Source organism: Ailuropoda melanoleuca, chromosome 7, assembly GCF_002007445.2.
Source record: "Ailuropoda melanoleuca isolate Jingjing chromosome 7, ASM200744v2, whole genome shotgun sequence".
NCBI classification, from domain to species: domain Eukaryota; kingdom Metazoa; phylum Chordata; class Mammalia; order Carnivora; family Ursidae; genus Ailuropoda; species Ailuropoda melanoleuca.
This window is the reverse complement of record NC_048224.1, coordinates 3,603,122-3,621,498: the sequence shown is the minus strand read 5'-3', so window position 1 is coordinate 3,621,498 and position 18,377 is coordinate 3,603,122. Positions and strand designations below refer to the sequence as shown.

The following is an 18,377-nucleotide window of genomic DNA, read 5'->3' as shown; positions in this document are numbered from 1 at the left end:
GATCTGCTAATTAAAATTTCTTAAAATAAGAGGCATCTGGATGGCTCAGTCAGTTAAGCCTCTGACTCTTGATTTTGACTCAGGTCATGATCTTGGGGTCGTGAGATCGAGCCCTGCATCAGGTGTGGAGCCTGCTTAAGATTCTCTCACTCCCTCGCCCTCTGCCCCTTCCCCCTGCTCTTTCTCGTGCTCTCTAAAAAGAAAAAAAAATTGTAAAATAAGAAATGTTATCATGAAAAGTTGCCCAACATCAATACCAGGGAAATGCAAATCAAAACCACCATGAGAATCATCCCCTCACACATCAGAATGGCTAAAATAAAAACAAAAGAAACAACAAATGTTGGCAAAGATGCAGAGAAAAAGGAACCCTCCTGTACTGTTGGTGGGAATGCAAACTGGTGCAGCCACCATGGAAAACAGTATGGAGGATCCTCAGAAACTTAAAAATAGAACCACCATATGATCCAGTAATTCCAACACTGGGTATTTCCTCAAAGAATATGAAAACGCTACTTCAAAGACAGATATGCACCCTATGTTTATAGACAAATTATAGAAGCAATCCTAATGCCCATAATAAGTGAATATATATATATATATATTTCTCTTCCATACACACACACACAATGGAGATTATATATAAAATTACATAAAGTAGAAATTACATATATAGTATACATAATAATATTCCATTATATATATATTATATATATACATATATAATATATGAGCATCTTTCCCTGGTGACATTTCATATATATATATAATGGACTGTTAGCCATAAAAAAGAGTGAAATCTTGCCATTTGCAACATGATGGATCTAGAGAGTATAATGCTAAGTGAAATAAGTCAGAGAAAGACAAATGCCATTTGATTTCACTCATATGTGGAATTTAACAAACAAAACAAATAACAAAGAAAAAAGAGACAAACCAAGAAATGGATTCTTAACAATAGAGAATAGACTGATGGTAACCAGAGGGGAGGTGCGTGGGGAGACGGGTGAAATAGGTGATGGGGGCTAAGTGTACACTTATCTTGATGAGCACTGAGTAATGTATAGAATTGCTGAATCACTATATATACTCCCAAAACTAATGTAACACTGTATGTTGCTATACTGGAATTAAAAAAAAAATCTCAAGTAAGATCACAAAAACAAGAGAAGTGTCATGATGCTTTAATGATGATAAAGTGTTTGACTTGAGAGCTCCTTTATGGAAGTTCACTATAGGTTCAGAAGGAAATTTGTAAAAGAGGAACAAAGCAAACAATACAATGATTTGTAATTCTAAAATGTGAGATTAGATGTTAAAAATTTGTTTTTCCTTAAATATAAATTGTGAATACTATGGCTAAAAATTTATTAACACCACAAAAAATCACAAAAAGTGTGTGAGTTTACATGAAAATTATGTCCCTAAATTTTTCCCCAGTATACACTTAAAATTTTTCTACAATATATTTTAATTTATAAGTATCTTTTTGATATAAGTGCTTCAGAGTTGGCAAGAATATTTTTTAGATATGTTAGTTTCTTGCTCTGCACAGGTATTTTTAGAATATGACCCTAAATGCATTATGTGTCAAAGAATAAGACATTTTACTTTTAGACATATGAACAGCAAATATGGCATTGATTACCTTATAGGAAAACTTTGCACTCTTTAAAGCTTTCTCTGAATCTGTCTGATGACATATTAATTCAAATTACATTGTCTTATTTTGTGACTTCTGTGGTTATTCAGCTTTATCACAAACTCACCAAGAATTTCCCCCCACTCTGCTTAAAATCACTAATGGATTTGCAGCTAACCTCTGGCTTCAGTTGCTGCCAGTTGCCTTTGGTATCAATTGTGTATGCGTTGAGCTGATAAGTACTGTGGCTCATTTTACTCTTGAGCAAACCAAGTTTAAAAAAAAAAAAAGGAAGCAGGGACCAAAAAAAAAAAAATAGATGAATAATTATCTTAGCTTGAGATGAAGGTGGTGAAAAATAACTTAATTGCTTCCTAATTCTTGGCAAGATATAATGAAATGAGACTTCGGAGGGGTGTAAGGTGAGAGGAGGGCCCTAGAGCAAAAGGTAGGGGGGAAACAAGGGGTAGGACATGTCTTTCTTGTGCTCTCAATTACAGTTTCCTTGGACTCCTTCAAACTCTATTTTATTCTATATTATCAGTTTGATAAAATTATAATTAAAAGGTCCATCATGGTTTAATTATGGTTGCCTTCCCACATGAGGGGCTATTCCTCAATATTCCCAGCGTCATCATTTCACATTACATTTTAAATTGTTAGTGCACCAGGAAGAACAGTGTACCCTAGCATATAAAGCATTACTTGTCATAACTCAGTAGACTAACAAAGCTTTTGTTGAAAGGAGAAGTTTAATGAAAAGATTCTGCTCTTCTAGGTCAAATTATTAGCTCAGGTACTATGCAAGAGAGAATTGGCAATTTCTAATTGCATTTACAGTATACTTACTTAAGAAACCAAAATATGTAAAAAATGTCTACGTCCTGTAATGGGCAAGAAAATAGCATTTGATAATATAACATGTCAACAGGATCTGAAACAGTCTTGCTATTAGAAACAACTTTTAAGAATTGCTATTGCATGGAAGAATGCTTTCAGTATTGATCCTTTCATTTAAAAATAATGATAATCATCTCTGATAACCTAGGAAGAACTGAAACAAAATGGTTAAATATAAATTTAAAGTTGTAATAATAAATTTCATGGCCATTTGGTTATTTATGTTCATGTATTTAAATTACACGATGTCATATTTTGTGCTTGTCTACTCAGATATCCTGAACCAAATACAATTTAAGTCTGTCAACAGATATTTAAAAATTACTTACCAGAAGAATACCATTAAACCAGGCAAGTTCAGAGGAAGCAGATGCACTAACCACAAAAGAATAAAATGACCTTTAATTTTGAAGATTTCTGAATACTCAATATAGCATTTTGATTTCAAATTGAGAATTATTTGTTAAACAATGCAGTCTTATGATAATAGCTCAGAAGCCCTGATAGAATAGTGCAATTAAGGAAGTAAGACTCCTGAAGCAATCTTTCCTGTCCTTTCATCGTACACGTGAATAACTCAGAGCTATTTATGCTTATTGCAGTTTTCCTCAAAGACTGGATGTACTGGGCGAGCAGTTCTGAGCGAGGGGTCCAGTTTTAGTTTTGCTAACTATCTGTGTGAGCCTGAGCAATTCCTCAACTTCTCTCAGCCCAGGTTCTGTCATTTCTTAAATGAAAGGTTTAGAAAAAATGTTTCCATTTCCTTCAATTAATAAATTTGTAACTTACCTCAATTTTGAAAGGTTTTTTAATAATCTTTGAAAGATGCAAATGTGCTCCTTCAGTCAATGCGTTATTAATATGAACAATCACAGCAGTGGCTTGAAGGGGTTACGAATTTTTAGGAGATGTTATCTGCCTTTTCAATTATATCTTCAACGGTGGCTTCAAGATATATGTACGACAGTACATCTTATGACATCCAACATGTGTTTACTGTTTACTGTTCACACACACACAGGCACTGTGATGGGGAAGTGCAGGATATTATGAAAATTTCTAGAGAAAGAATCCAAGCAACCACTGTGGTCAGGGAATACTTCTGGAGAAAGATATCTGAGTTGAGATCTGACAAAGATTAGAAGTTAGCCAAGAGATAATAAGGGGAAGTACTGTCTTAGTAAAGGGGAATGGTAAAAATTTATTGGTCAGAGGGAATACTCCTTTGGAGAAATCTAAAAGTTCAGTAAGGTTGAACTTCAACTTTGTAAATGTTAACCTACTTCAGTGAAAGGAAGCTAACACTTGTTAAACACATGTTCTGCTTTAGGCGGGATGTTTGGTGCTCTAGACTTGTGCTAACCGGGGGTGCTATTTGCCTCTGTATAGCCAGGGGAGCCTCAGGTAATACTCCAACTATGCAACTACTTGATAATGGTTAGTTTTGATCTAATCGATTTAATCTTCTCCAATCTCACCATTGCCTTTTACTGATGAATCACATCTAGCCTGTGCTTCTGTGCATGGAATATCTTCTTTATCCAAGCTTTTCTAGCATCTTCCTTCTATTATGTAGATGGCATTTTAGACAATGTCTCCTCTATAAACCCCTTCTGGCTTATTGTATTGAACAGTATTTTGGGGGTTTTTTGTCCCCCAATAATGCTCTAATTCTCTTTGTAGATAGGTACAATTTATGCATTTCATTTATTACAATACCTTTTACAAAGAATAGTAAAACTTTAAAGTTACTGTAAAATTTTGACATGTTTCTAAAATTATATATTTATCTTTGGGAGATATGTTTATTTTTTGACAACTATGCCACTAGCTGTGTGTGCGAAAGCACAAATGTGTGTGTTTTTATGTGTGCTGGGGATATATTAGACAAAAGTGGTACCAGAAGTTCGTGGTTTTTTTCTCCACCCAAATAAGAATTCTAAACTTAAAATTAAAAAAATCAGCTTTGATCATCTCATTTTATAGATAATCTGAAACTCAGAGATAAGAATGTATCTAGTTTTCCTACTTTCAGTCCCAGGACTCTTAGTATAATACTGGATAGCCCTGAGAGCACGCCTGTTTCACAATGTGAGCTTGTATATGGCAAGGTGTGTATTTGTAAAACTACTCAGTGGTGCCAGACTATACTCACATGGATGCTCAATTTAAAAAGTATTTTTAGAGGATGATGGGAAAATTGATTCTCTGAATTTATGCCTTTCAACCCAAAGGAGAGGAGAAAATGTGTACGGACTCTTTGGAAAAGCATAAAATTAGCTGGCTATTATCTAGTTAAGAAATAAACTCTGCTGTCTGGTGTGCTATGAAGTGGAAGTGAGTGGTTGTTGGAAAGAGGATATAAATGGTGCTTTACGAGGCTATATTGATCTTTTTTTTTTCAAATTAAGGTTTTGAAAAGAAGTAATTTTAAAGATAAGGAAAAGTTTAGAGAAAGTCACCATCTCTAACATGTTATGGCTGATTAGGTTATTAAACTAACATGTTCAGTTTTCTGTTGTGAGTCTGCAGGGAGTAGACTGTATTTTGGATATCTTTTTGCATGTACAAATTTTCTATCCATTCACTCAATAAATGTTTGCTGAGTGACAATTATGTGTCAGGCATTGTGCTAAGTGCTAGAAAAGAGGAAAAAAAAAGTCCCTTCTGTTTGGGAACTGATCAGTGTTTTAAACAGATATGCCCTAAAAACAACAATTACAGTCCAGGGATATGATATAGGAATGCAAAACATATGACATATACACCTTTTAGTAGCATATAACTAAGCCCAGGAGAAGGATGGAAAGGGGGATAGGGTAAGCTGCGTTCTGAAGAACTTAGCCTGAGTTAGGGGCTTAGTCAGGAGGAGAAATAAGAAAAAAGTATTCAAAGAACACGGAACAGAATATGAAAAACACGGAAGGGAAAGAGGACATGGTATATTCAGGGAGCAGCAAGAGTTTGTTGTTGTTGTTGTTGTTTGTTTGTTTTCTGGGAGTGGATGGGTGATAATGGGTTAGTGGAGGGAGAACAGACTGCTGAGCAAGACTGGAACTACTTACTTCCTGAAATGCCAAACCAAGAAGTTTACATGTTGTCTGGAGTGATGGGGAATCTCTTTTAGGATGTTAGTGGGAAAAGGACCTAAACAGACTTTTCTCTTTGGATAATAAATGGCAATTGAATGGAAGATGATTTGGATGAGGATAAAACCTTTTAGACAGGGAGATTAATTAATAAATTGTAGCTTCTAGATGCTACATAAAATTTCCATTTACCACTTTTCTTCCTAAAAGAAAGTTTAGGTATAGAACTACAAATACTGAAAAATGAGTGAATCCTCAGATTGCAATTCTAATTATTGCATTCTGCAATGAAGAAAGTGTGGTCAAACAGGTTAAATGACTTGCCCAAAGCCAGAGAGTTTCTGACAAAACTGGAATTTAGGACCCTGATCTCCTCTTTCTCAAAAAACATGGATTAAAATTCACAAGGAACCAGACCTTCAGCTTCATAGAAATATTTTAGCTCAAGTATTAATGATGATGTGTCTCTGTTAGCAGTACATAAAACAAGTGACCTTCATGGACAAAACTCTGTGGTTAAAATTAAAAAGACAAAGGAAAATGAGATCTGATTATTAATGTAATTAGTTGATGGTGACAGATCCATAAATGCCAGCTATAGACTGATGATAATGGAGCATTCAAATCTCCAAACTGGTGCTCAAGTCCTGCTCTTGGAAATAATGAGGGACCTGCTTGCTCTAACCTGCCTCCTTGCAAGGTGCTAACGCTATGTTCTGAATAATGATGTGCCAAGCTAGTGTAATGGCAGTGCTGCTCTTGCTTCACATTAATTCCACTATTTGTTTTCTGTTGCTATAGGGTCTGAGTTTTTGAAAATTGGGCATTTACGAAGTGCTATCATGAATAGGACAGGGAAAGAATATTACGATTAACCCTTCTTGAGGATTGCCAGATTCACAACATGTTCATACAATTCAAAGTATGTTAAGGGTTTTTATTTATTTTTTTAGAATCTTTTTATTTATTTTAAAATAATCCCCCTCAAGACCTCTATTAGAGTGCGTAAATCACATTTAAAAGTGTAATTTGGCACACAACTTTTTACTGGTTGCTTCCAACTGAATATTTCAGTGCTCAAACAACTAGTTATGCATATACAGATGGAACACCTTACAGGTCTATATTTTCATTCAGGTGGGTAGCCTTAGTTGGCTGTTAAACTTGATAGTATCCACTGAGGTTATTCAGACAATCATCAACCACAGTGTGGATGTTATTTTCCCAAGAACACAGGTTGATAAATGACAGAACTAGTGCCTGAATCCTACAACCCTTACCTCAAGATATCCCATATCCACTGTGTGAAAAGGAACTGGTGCTGTGGCCAAGATACTATTGTTTAAGCAGTGAAATAATTCTTAAAGGGGTCTAATTTCCTGAAATGTATATAGGTACCAATATCGTCCCAGCTCCGAAGATTCTAAACTTTGGAAATAGAATTTTATAAAAAACTTCTCTGGGAAGGTGAAATGAAAGTCAACCTTTAAGTGTTTCAGTGACCACTGGGAGCTAAGGAGCACATGGTACATAGGTACCGTGGGGTACCTGATTAGGGGATGCCTCTACGTATTGGCAACATGTGACACTCAGAGCACCGTGGCCCAGGGAAAGCAGGCCTAAGTGCAAATGGGCAGATGTTGCCAGCTTACCTCGCTGGGTCCAGCCCATTTCTCATGTTTGCAGAGTAAGTAGGATAGGAGATTAACACAGTGCATCTCTGGAATAAAACATTGATTTTGTTTGTTAAGGAGATGCATGGCCATGGGAGAAAAATATTAGAAAATACAGAAAAATATATAGAAGAAAATCACCACTTAGAGATAACCACCAAGAGTATTTTCATATATATTTCCCGTGTTTTTCTGTGTACATACTATACCAAAAAGACCCTACGCATGTCTGTTCACAGTTCACAGAAATAATTGAGAGGTGGAATGTTCAGGCACCCTGGTAACAGCCTCACCTCAATAGGATGAATTGACATTTATAACCAAGTGCCATTTACAATGCTTTCTTCATTTCTGAAAATATGACTTTACTAAATTCTCATTTGGTAATAATGGTACGACAAGGTTTAGACTGTTCATATAAAATAACATAGGTATGTTATAAAAAGGAGATAGAATAAATATAGAATTTAAAAAATATTTATGTCTTATATACAATGAAATATTACTCAGCTATCAAAAAGAACGATTTCTCAACATTTGCTGCAACATGGACGGCACTGGAGGAGATAATGCTAAGTGAAATAAGTCAAGCAGAGAAAGAGAATTATCATATGGTTTCTCTCATCTATGGAACATAAGAAGTAGGAAGATCGGTAGGAGAAGAAAGGGAAAAAGAAAGGGGGGTAATCAGAAGGGGGAATGAAACATGAGAGACTATGGACTCTGGGAAACAAATTGAGGGCTTCAGAGGGGATGGGGGTGGGGAATGGGATAGACTGGTGATGGGTAGTAAGGAGGGCACATATTGCATGGTGCACTGGGTGTTATATGCAACTAATGAATCATCGAACTTTACATTAAAAACCAGGGATGTACTGTAAAAAAAATTATGTCTTATGTCATGAGATACTTTGTGATACCTCTGTTAGGGAACAAAAAAGACTACCTCTTGATCTTCCAAATGAGAAGGGGAAGTTTTAATAGAATGTCATCAGTTTCAATTATTTTGGATGTAAAAGAGGAGGCCAGTCGCTTGAATACTGAAGAGCTACCAGGTTGTACTAACAGATTGTGACTGTGGAAACCGCTTTCTCCTTGCTCCTCCTGAAATGATGGAGGATTCTGCAGAGATACTCCCATGAGTCATGTCTGCTTCGTGGAATTCTGGGTGTTTTATTAATTTATAAAGGCAGCTCTTCATATGTAGGGAGGGGGAGAGAAATGAATTTGGCAGAGTAAAGAGAATTCCTGTTTCTGGGGAGGGTTAATTTAGTTTCGCATGATGGAATTCTACTGGATCCTCATCTGGTGATCTAAAACTATAAAATTTACTTTATATTCTCGTGCCACTAAATTGCCTTTGAAAACATGGTTACAAATAAAAGCACAATAGTTCCTTATCTGGGGGAGAAACTCAGTTTCTTTAATCTGTTAGAAGATATACAGCTTGCTTCCTTTTATGAAGGAGGAGAGTTAGTATAAATAGTGGTGAAGTGGATTATCAGTTCATAAATGTTTGCCAGCATCTGTTGATATGTCCTTTTGAGAGATTCCGAGGAGAAAAATAACTGCGTGAAAGGGAGAGTATTTTTAAGACTTTGATACCTGCTGGCAAATTGCTTCCAATTCATACTATCATCAGCAATGAATGAAGATGGCAATTTCATCATACCTGCTCATTGCTAACAAAACAAAATAACACAAAAGGTTTGCTTTATTAAAAAAAGGTATTATTTACTTTTTGCAGACAATACCCTCAAATACAGATATAGGCCAAGCTGTTCTCAGTAATTAGAGTCGTTGTGATAGACTGTTTCTTTAGGTCAGTCTGTTTCTTTAGGATCACTTTGAGAATACATTTAAAACGCAAGAAACAGGAGCACTTACCTGGATGGTTCAGTCGGTTAAGCCTGTGCCTTCAGCTCAGATCATGATGCTGGTCTCCTGGGATGGAGCCCCATGTCTGGTTCCCTGCTCAGTGGGGAGTCCACCTCTCCCTTCCTTCTGCCCCTTCCACAACCCGCCCCCCCACTCCCAGCTTGTACTTTCTCACTCTGCTCTCTCTCTCAAATAAATAAAGAATCTTAAAAAAAATAAATACAGAGCAAGGAAGAGAAGCTGTGTCCATGGATAGACAACCCCTTGTATCCTGGGAACATCAAAAGAGTAATAATTATGCAAGAAGCCTGTGAAAGAGAAAGACAAATGTTACATGGGAAATGGGAGGACACTGAGGATAAAATTTACCTCTTGTCACACGTTGGAGTAGAGGTATAATCTCACTCTAGAAAGTACAAATTCTATTAGTTTTTTAGGGCTGTCATAACAGAGATCCACAGACTGGCTTTATATAACAGAATTTTTTTGTTTCCTCATGATTTTGGAGGCTAGATGTCCAAGATCAAGGTGTCTGCAGGGTTACTTTCCTCTGAGGAAGTTTTTTCTCAGCTTGTAGATGGCCATCTTTTCTCTGAATCTGCACATGGTCTTTCCTCTGAGGGTCCTGTGCCCTAATCTATTCTTATAAGGACACCAGACACAATGGATTAGGGTCCACCCTAATGGACTCATTGTAATAATTACCTTTTTAAAGACATTCTTTCCAAATATTGTCACATTCAGAGTGAATGAAAGCTAGTATTTTTCTACCTTTCTTTTACTTTTTTCTTTTTTTCTTTCTTTCTTTCTTTCTTTCTTTCTTTCTTTCTTTCTTTCTTTCTTTCTTTCTTTCAGATTTATTTATTTATTTGAAAGAGAGAGAGAGAGGGAGAGAGAATGCGAGCGTCAGTGTGGGGAGCAGTACAGGGAGAAATCTCAAATAGACCCATGAGATCATGACCTGAGCCGAAACCAAGAGTCAGATGCTTAATGGACTGAGCCATCCAGGCGCCTCTAGATTTCAGCATAAGAATTTTGAGGGCAAACAATTCAGCCCATATTACCAGTATATTAAAATTTCTCGTTTGCCTTTATAAAATATTATGCACAGTACACTCTTCTTGATGGTAATCCCCTTATTCACTAATTATGACAGCATTACCATCTTTTATGAGAGAAGAATATGTTATACATGGATCATTCTGATTTTGAATTATGTCCACAAGCACACTTGGTTTGCTTACAAGTAGATACAAAGAAATTAGATTAAGTAATAACTGTATTTGATCTCTTAAGTTCAGTTTGCATACCATATATAGCATCTTTCATTGAAATATAACATATCTATTGAAATTGTTCCTGGGATCATACATCAGTAAGGTCAAAAAATTTCAAGATGGGTTGAAAAGGTAAGTCATTTGAATGACTTCCTATATATTTGGAAATTATATAAACTATATAAACAAATCGATAGTTAATAATGGGAGAAATAACAGAAACTCAACCAATTCTAAAGCATTCATATTGGGCATAAGGGGCATTTATCATCGTGCTGATGATTTACTTTGGAGTTAAATAGTGATTCTGCTTTAGTGAAGTGGTTGTTGACTTAAATCTCCTTTTGCAAGAACACCTCTACCGTGTGCTTAAAACATGAAGAATGTGTAGGTCTGTGGCATTGCATTACTATGCGCATATGACCATTTCTAAGTTTCCTCTAAATATGGACCTCTTGTTTTTTTTTTTTGGTTTTGACACTCTAAAAATTTTATTTATTTTCACTACGATAAGTGTACCCTTAATCTCCATCATCTATTTCACCCATCCCCACCGCCCCCCCCATTCACCTACCACTGGTAACCATAAGTTTGTCCTCTATAGTTGAGTCTGTTTCTTGGTTTATCTCTCTCTTTTTTCCTTTGCTCATTTGTTTTGTTTCTTAAATTCCACATATGAGTCAGATCATATGGTATTTGTCTTTTCTGACTGACTTATTTTGCTTAACATTATACTCTCTAGCTCTATCCATGTTGTTGCAAATGGCAAGATTTCATTTTTTTATGGCTGAATAAAATCATTCCACTTCTTTACATGTATACACACCACTTCTTCTTTATCCATTTATCTATTGATGGACACTTGGGCTCCTTCCATAGTTTGGCTATTGTAAATAATGCTATAAATAAATCCCTTAAATTAGTATTTTTATATTTTATATTCTTTTGGTAAATAACCAGTAGTGAGATTACTGGGTGGTAGAGTAGTTCTATTTTTTATTTTTTGTGGAACCTTCATACTGTTTTCCAGAGTGGCTTCACTAGGTTGCATTCCCACTAACAGTGCAAGAGAGTTCCATTTTCTCCACATTCTCTCCAACACCTGTTGTTTCTTGTGTTGCTAATTTTAGCCATTCAGACAGTGTGAGGGGATAGCTCATTGAAGTTTTGATTTGCATTTCCTTAATGATGGGTGATGTTGAACATCTTTTCATGTGTCCGTTGGTCATCTACATGTCTTCTTTGGAGAAATGTCTGTTCATGTCTTCTGCCTATTTTAAAAAGATTATTTGTTTTCGGGGTGTTGAGTTGTATCAGTTTTTTATATATTTTGGATATTAACCCCTTATCAGATATGTCATTTGCAAATATATTCTCTCCTTCAGTAGATTGCTTTTGAGTTTTATTGGTTGTTTTCTTTGCTGTGCAGAAACTTCTTATTTTGATGTAGTACCAATGGTTTATTTTTCCTTTTACTTCCCTTGCCTTAGGAGACATATCTAGAAAAATGTTGCTACAGCTTATGTCAGTGCCTGTGCTCACTTCAAGAATGTTCACAGCTTCAGGTCTCACATTTAGGTCTTTCATCCATTTTGAATTTATTTTTGTGTATGGTGTAAGAAAGTGGTGCAGTTTCATTCTTTTACATGTAGCTGTCCAATTTTCCCAACATCATTTGCTGAAAAGACTGTTTTTGTCCTATTGTATATTCATTCCTCCTTTATTGAGGATTAATTGACCATATAATTGTGGGTTTATTTCTGGGTTTTCTATTCTATTAATCTACGTATCTGTTTTTATGCCAATACCATACTGTTTTCATTACTAATGCTTTGTAATATAACTTGACGTCTGGAATTGTGATACCTTCAGTTTTGTTTTTCTTTTTCAAGATTGCTTTGGCTATTCAAGGCCTTTTGTGGTTCCATAGAAATTTTAGGATTGTTTCTTTTAGCTCTGTGAAAAATGCTGTTGGTATTTTGAGAGGGATTGCATTAAATCTATAGATTGTTTTGGGTAGAATAGGCATTTTAACAACATTTGTTCTTCCAATCCATGAGTATGGAATGTCTTTCCATTTCTTTGTGTCATCTTCTATTCTTTCATTAGTGTTTTATAATTGTGAGAGTAAACATCTTTCCTCTCTTTGGTTAAGTTTGTTCCCAGGTATGTTATTATGCTGGATGCAATTGCAAATGGGATTGCTTTCTTAATTTCTCTTTCTGCTGCTTCATTAGTGTATAGAAGTTCAACAGATTTCTGTACATTGATTTCATATCCTGCAATTTTACTGAATTCATTTATCAGTTCTAGAACTGATTTCTTGTTTTTTGTTTTTGATTAGTTTTTTGTGGAGTCCTTAGAGTTTTCTGTATATACTATCATGTCATTTGCAAATCATGAAAGTTTTACTTCTTTACCAGTTTGGATGCCTTTTAATCCTTTCTCTTTTCTGATTGCTGAGGGTAGGACTTCCAGGACTATGTTGAATAAAAATGGTGAGAGTGGACATCCTTGTCTGTTCCTGGCCTTGGGGAAAAGGCTCTTAGTTTTTCACCATTGAATATGCTGTTGGCTTTGGGTTTTTCACATAAAGCATTTATTATGTTGAGGTAAATTCCATCTAGACCTACTTTGCAGAGGGTTTTTTTTTTTTAAATCATGAATGGATATTGTACTTTGCCAAATGCTTTTTCTGCAACTATTGAAATGACCATATGGTTTTTATCCTTTCTTTTCTTAATGTGATGTATTACTTGATTGTTTTGCAAATATTGACTGTTCTGGTACCATGGGAATAAATCCCACTTGATTATGGTGTATGATATTTTTAATGTATTGTTGGATTCAGTTTGCTAATATTTTGCTGAGGATTTTTTCAACTATATTCATGACAGATACTAGCCTGTAGTCCTCTTTTTTGGTGGTATCTTTATCTGGTTTTGGTATTAGGGTGATACTGGTCTCATAGAATGAATTTAAAAGTTTCCTCCCTGTTCTATTTTTTGGAATAGTTTGAAAAGAATAAGCATTAACTTTTCTTTAAATGTTTGGTAGAATTGCCTGTGAAGTTGTCTGGTCCTGGACTTTTGTTTTTTGGGAGTTTTTGATTACTGATTAAATTCCATTGCTGATAGTTGGGTGGTTCAAATTTTCTATTTCTTCTTGCTTTAGTTTTGGTAGGTTATATGTTTCCAGAAATTTATCCATTTCTTCTAACTTGTCCAATTTGTTGACATATTGTTTTGCATAATATTCTATTATAATTGTTTGCATTTCTGTAGTGTTGGTTGTTATTTCTTATCTTCCATTAGTGCATTGTTTCTTTGGGTCCTTTTTTTTTTTTTTTCTTTCCCTGGTGAGTCTGGCTAGAGGTTTATCAACTTTGTTAATCTTTTCAAAGAACCAGCTCCTGGTATCATTGATCTGTTCTACTCATTTTGTTTTTGCTTTTGTTGTTTAATCCCTGTATTATTTATTTCTGCTCAAATCTTTATTATTTCCTTCCTTTAGCTGGGTTGGATTTTGTTTGCTCTTCTTTTTCTAGGTCCTTTAGGTGTAAGGTTAGGCCGTGTATTTAGGATTTGTCTTGCTTCTTGAGATAGGTCTGTATTACTATAATCTTTGCTTGTAGAACTGCTTTTGATGCATCCAAAAGGTTTTGACGATTGTGTTTTCATCTTCATTTTTTTCCATGTAATTTTCGATCTCTTCTTTGACTTCTTGTTGACTCATTAATAGTTTAGGAGCATGTTATGTAACCTCCATGTATTTGTGGTCTTTACAGATTTTTTTCCTAGTGATTGATTTCTAGTTTCATAGCATTTGGTCAGAAAAGATGCATAGTATGACTTTGATCTTTTTGAACTTGTTGAGACTCTTTTGGGGGCCTAATATCTGATCTGCTCTGGAGCATGTTCCATGTGCACTTGAAAAAAAATGTGTACTCTGCTGTTTTAAGATGTAATGTTCTGAATATGTCTGTTAAATCCATCTGAATGGAGCTTTCTTTTGAATCACAGTAATAGCAACATAGAACTCCCCTATCCTTTCCCTCCTTACTTCCTCAATATGTTGCTTTTAGCTGTAAAAAATTCATCTGTAATTTATGAAAGGTTTTAAGGATCCCTCCCTTCCCAGATTTTTGGACTTTGCAGAGATCCTTGAAAGAAATCAACAAACTGAAACATGACATGTTTTTTAGGTTGTGAATCCCACTGAATTAATATCAAAGAAACATTATGCTTCACAGCTTAAATACTCTGAGCACCATGATAGTAATGAAGTATTCTCAAATGAGCAAAATGACAGCAGTGAGAAATTACACATTAGTTTATATAAAATAGTGATATCCTGTTTCAAACATTAGTTTTAGTTCATGTTGCCGTGTATATTGTATCTTTATATTAGTAATCAATAGAAATGTATCTTAGTTTTGCTTAAAGTAGTTGTTATTTTGGTGTAAAGCAAAAATAAAATAAAAATATTAAACCACCTTATTTTCCTTAAGAATGATTTTGGTTAACTATTGAATTATGATGAATTATCAAATTTCTAATAATGATAAGGTAAATAGCCTCTCTCTCAAACTAAATTATTTCAAATGGCATAATGTCTGAATGTCTGAAATTGGTGTTTTTGTAAAAGAATAAAATCAAATAATTCACAAAGATATTTCCTGATGTTGAATAACACTTGAGAAGAGAAGTGGGAATACCATTATATATAGGGTTCAGATTGTTGTAGTGTAAAAAACTTGATGACAAGTATCTGATCAATCTAGGTTTTATACATGGCTATGTAAGTGCTAGATCAGCAATGTTTAAATAGATTACTTGCAACTAAAATATTCTCTGTCAAGAACCTTGACCAAGCTTAGTTCTCTTTTTTCCTGAAAGATTCACTCTATGATCTCATGATTTGGTAGGGTTTGTGGTACTGAGGTATAAGAGAGCTTCACCTTCTCTCCTAAAACAGGGTTTCTGAACCTCCGCACAAGATTGATATTTTGGGCTGCATAAATCTTTTTGGTGGGGGGCTGTCCTGTGAATTATTGGATGTTTAGCAGCATCCATGGCCTGTACCCACTAGATGCTAGTAGCATACAGTAGCGTCCCACCCCAGCTGTGACAACCAAAAATGTCCAGAAATTGTTATATGTCCCTGGTCACAGGGATGGGAGGATGAAATTAGCCTTGGTAGAAAAATCCCGAGATAAAACAGTAAAATGATGTGAGTAGGTCACCACCTCTCCTTCGGTTCCACCACCAGATCTACAAGAATAGCTTCTGATCAAAACATACTTTACCAAATATATTGTCTACCTTTCAGGTTTGGCATTTAGTACTTTCTTTATTGAGGCTATAGTTGTCCTTTTCTTCTTCCCTTTGCTGTTATGTTCATTTCCTCTTATCAAGTCTTTCCCCCCCTTCTAATCCTACCCTATACTCAGTTAAACCAATCTTTAAAAATTATGTTCCCTCCCTTTCCTCCTGCAACTTATTCCTATTTATAGGAGTGCATGTTCTGATCAGAAAAATCATAGCACAGAAACTTAATCCTATTTTTTAAAGCCCTAACTATTCCTAATGGCCAGAGACATGGAGATTTTAGTAGCGGAAGATTGTCTGCTTTGTGAGTCCAGCTCTTACTTTGTTGATATCATGTCTTTCTGTGATAAATTTATTATAGCCTGGCAGTAATGCTGGATCTCCAGCTTTGTGCTTTCTCTTTGCCATATACTTCTGCTTCCATGGATATTAGATAATTGGATTCTTGCTTGACCTGTGGAAAGCTTTAAGTACCTCCCTGTCATTTAAGAAGATTTTCTGTTCCTCTAGTCATGCCAGACCACAAGTAAAACACAGAACATAGGATTGCAGCTGTTAACTAACCATTTAAAATGCCTCATTGAAGAAAAATGCCATTTTTACTTTGGTTTCTTTTATGATTCTTTCATGAATAAAGTTTGCCATCCATGTTTCTCAATTATTTCTTGCAATTATAATCATGCAAATATAAATATATTAAAAAGCAAAAAATACAAATGGAGATTTTCACACGAGAGATGATTAGTAGACTAGAAATAACAATTGACATATTTTTTAAATATCCAAATTATTTAATATTTTTAAAGAGTTTTTGAAGAATTTTTACTTTCAAATGTTTTGTAGTTTTTAATAGAGAACATTTATTGGCTACTTACTATGTCCTAGGAAGGGTTTCTAAGCAATTTATTTATATTAACTCATTTAATCTTCATAACAACTTCACTGTAATTAAAAAAATTGAGGCTCAGAGAGGGTTATGCAAATTGTCTGAAGTCCAGTGTAGCTAGTAATCCAGGGGCCAAATTTCAAATCCAAAAACTGTGAGACTGTAGGTTTGGCCATAGAATAAAGAAGATGGCCTGAATTTGTGTGCGTGTGTGTGTGTATGCACATACATGCATCATGCATGTGTGTGCCTGATTTTATTCACATGTCTGCTGTGCTTGACTATTGGCTGAGGGAACATTATGGGTTACCCAAATGATCAGTTCCCTTACATTATCCAGGGACCCCTAAGGCGTTTCCATATAACAATGAGAATCCCTTAATTGACAGTTTGCATTCAGTTTACTTGGTTATCCATGCAGGTGCTTTCTAGAGCTAAAATTCTTTGGCTCTGTAAACTTTAAATATGGAAGAAAAACATACTTTTATTATTACCTTATGAATGTTATCTATCTATTTATTTTTAAAAATTTATTCATGGTAAAACTTTTATTCCAACATGCTGGTAGAAATCACAAAGGAAGTTTAATTCTTCTGATTTTTCCTCCCACATCTGGAAATTCCAAGCAGATAGAATGCCAAAAATTATGAACAAAATGAGTGGTTCTTTGATTTTACATTTAATTGAAGTTCTTATAAACAGCATTGTCACATTTGCAATGAGAGTTCTTAGATTTAGATCTGTGCTTTTATGTGGATTGGGTGTCCATATTTTTGGAAATATGACACTGTGTCTAATAGAATAATAAAATAGGAGGAAATGATGGAAATATTGGTCTTAGTGCAGCAATATGTGATTGTGTTTCCTCTTTTGATTTTTAAAGTGCTCAAGTTCATTTGAACATATTTAAATCTATTATCTGCGCATACATTCTAGTTTCACTGCCTGAAAATTTGAAACATTGTAACTGTGAAATGATTCTCTTAATTTTAAATGATGTTCCATTGCCACTTTTTGATGAGCAAATATTATAGGACATTTATTATCATAAAACCTGTTTAACCTGCTTCCTCATCTTCTTATTTGAAACATATTCATTCATTTAGATTTTTTGAAAAGTGTTGTCTGAGTTTTGCCTGAAATTGACTTTTGTGTATCAAGAATTTAATCTGCCTTTATGTTTCTTTCTAGGAAAAAATGTTTATTTTCAGATATAAAAAAATAGAATTCTTTTAGAGATTCAGATAGAGAAGTAAATCAGAATATTTACACCTTTCTTTTTCTTAATGATCTAAAAGCAAAAAAAAAAGATAAAAACAACATTTTTGAAGTTAATGGGCAGATACTAATATTGAGCAACGGTTGAGATTTAAACAAACCATTTTTTTATTTTACGTATTTTTTTAGGTATTTTATGTATTTAGGTATTTTTAAAAAATTTTTATTTATTGGTATTTCTCAACCTGTTTGTTATACTAAGTATATTAATGATAATATATATATATTTTTTACAATAGGTTCCTGTCCTGAGACCACAGCAGGATGTGCCTTGGACAAAGGTATGCACACTTAAAATGTATTTTCAATATTCTCCAAAAATAAAGTACATAAATACAAATGTTATAACAGTAAAAAATGTTATAAAAATTATATTAGTGTAATGTGCTTATATATATGGAAGGGTAGTACATGTTCATGTATA

The 18,377-nt window shown here is 34.6% G+C and overlaps 1 protein-coding gene across 31 annotated transcripts in view; it reads left to right on the top strand.

Moving 5' to 3' along the window:
* Nucleotides 1–18,377, top strand: part of PTPRD (protein tyrosine phosphatase receptor type D) — a 2,142,161-nt gene that overhangs the window by 771,635 nt on the left and 1,352,149 nt on the right. For all 31 annotated transcript variants that reach the window (XM_034663855.1, XM_034663876.1, XM_034663861.1 and 28 more), the window contains one exon: nt 18,193–18,234. The gene's annotated coding sequence lies outside the window, so the exon portion shown is untranslated. The remainder of the gene's footprint in view (nt 1–18,192; nt 18,235–18,377) is intronic.